The sequence below is a fragment of the Pundamilia nyererei genome, unplaced genomic scaffold (assembly GCF_000239375.1).
Source record: "Pundamilia nyererei isolate P.nyererei 1_Seehausen unplaced genomic scaffold, PunNye1.0 scaffold00029, whole genome shotgun sequence".
Taxonomy (NCBI): domain Eukaryota; kingdom Metazoa; phylum Chordata; class Actinopteri; order Cichliformes; family Cichlidae; genus Pundamilia; species Pundamilia nyererei.
Genome location: NW_005187430.1, coordinates 1,656,711 through 1,658,810, shown reverse-complemented (window position 1 = coordinate 1,658,810; position 2,100 = coordinate 1,656,711). Strand labels below are relative to the sequence as shown.

Sequence of the window (2,100 nt, the reverse complement as noted above, 5' to 3'; positions counted from 1 at the left end):
ATCGACGTGCCTTCGATAGCTCAGTTGGTAGAGCGGAGGACTGTAGAGGCAGTAGCTGAAATCCTTAGGTCGCTGGTTCAAATCCGGCTCGAAGGACATACTTTTACACTAAATTGTCAAGAAGGCTATCAGTCATTGTAGTCTAAGGAGCTTTCAAAGAAAAGCGTCTGGACATCTTTAAGCTTCCTTCAAGACGTTTCACCTCTCATCTGAGAAGCTTCTTCAGCTCTAAGAGCAACTGGTGGAGATTTTAAGCCCTATGGGAGTGTCCCACCAGACACTGAATTTTATGATGTCAGACAAAGTTGGAAGTCTGTTTGAAGTTCAAACATTAGCTGTACTTCATTGACTGTACTGACCTGAAGCATGTTCGCTTCTAATAATTGTTTACAACTAGAGAGTCATCGGGCCTCCCAGGTCACTAACTAATAACTGTTACTGCACTTATTGTGAATATTATGCATTATGCTGGACTCGGAGTGTTAAAAACAGCTTGAAATTCTCATGAGTTGTTTGCAAAAGAAAAATTACCATCAAAATGCGGCTACCCCTTCGGCGCCAGCTGTGGGCTCAAGGCCGGAGCTCAAGGCTGGAGCCGAACAAAAACTCCCTGATAACGACTGTGTTTAGACTGTTCCTTCACATTCCCTACAAGGCCACCTGGGTTGGCTGGAAGACTGTTTACTTAGCCTGGCAGGGCGAAGGACACTGTCTCAGCTGAACTATGGACACGCACACACATACATATACTGATAAGCACTCACCGACGCATCACCCTCCCTATCCAACGCCACCTCCAATGCTTACCTCCCCCATGATGTAGACATCGGGTCAGCTGGAGGTGCAGTCGAAAGATTGCAGCGGTCCCAGGTCAGATGTACACACTGGAACTCTTTCCCATGTTGCTTGTCTGTTTATTGTGTTATGGTGTGTTGGTGCATTCCTGTATTATCCTTTTGTGTTCCACATTTCAATGTTTTTTTCCTCGCTACCTGGCCTGACCTGTCTCCCCAATGTGATGTTTGTATTGTATGTACGGTCGGCAAGGTCTGTCATCTCGGTTGTGGGCAAAAGACCTGCAACTGACAAATAAAGGCTATCTCTCATCTCTCTCTCTTCTTCAGCTTCTGTGCAGATTGGACTATTAAAGATCTGCAAACAGCAACATGTTTCTGCCTCTCTCCACACTTTTAAGGAGAGCAACACTAAAATAAATAGAAGCATACACTTCGACAATCCTGTATTAACGCCTGCATTAACACAGAATTTTAAAAAAGATAAATTACTGAGAGGACTGTAAATATTCTCACAGTATTCTCGGCTGAGACTCACAAACTGTAAGCCAGCTGTTCCAGTGGGTTTTTTTGTTTGGTTTTTTTACTGAGTTTATTTCAAATGTTCAGGTTTCAAATCAGTCTGAATGATTCTTAATGATGTATTGTTCACAAATCTAGCCTACATGTGCAGTACTCTATACAGCTTAACAACAAGTACTAATCTGTCAAACATTAAGGCAGCTGATGAAAATACTGGTGATAATGCCTCTTTCTGTTTTGCTCTGGTTTCCTGCAGGTGACTGCAATGCAGCACAACTGAACCTGAATGGAAACCTGCAGCATTATCTCATCTTTGTAGTTCTCATAATACACTGAATAAATTCTAAATATTATAATGAATAATCCATGAAAGGGAAGAAACTTCTGGATCCAAGAATCCAGACCTAGCTGGGTCTGGCTGCTTGGCCTCACGCGTTTTTCCCCAAGGTGAATATAGCTGTTGATACAAAAACAAACAAACAAAAAAAACGAAAACAAACGCCATATAACTATATATACGGCATAACAATTTCAAAGGACATATCAGACATTTGACAAAAAATAAAGGACTACATAGACATCATAAATGAAATTCCTTGATAAAAACTTTCCAGATTGTGATGTTGAGCGACTTTAATTCGGTTATTGAATTTCCGACCACATTCATTTTTTTTGGGCCTGTTTCCATAAAATAAAGATTTTTTTCCCCCTAAATACAACATTCAACATACAAATACAACATTATGAGGACTAAAGCTCTGCTTGCAGATCAGTTTCCAGTATA

At 41.0% G+C, this 2,100-nt stretch overlaps 1 non-coding gene across 1 annotated transcript; it reads left to right on the top strand.

Annotated features, from left to right (window-relative positions):
• Nucleotides 1-9: 9 nt before the first annotated feature.
• trnay-gua (transfer RNA tyrosine (anticodon GUA)) lies at nt 10-96 on the top strand. The gene is given in 2 exon segments: nt 10-46; nt 61-96. It is a non-coding gene; the product is annotated as a tRNA-Tyr (tRNA).
• The last annotated feature ends 2,004 nt before the right edge of the window (nt 97-2,100 follow it).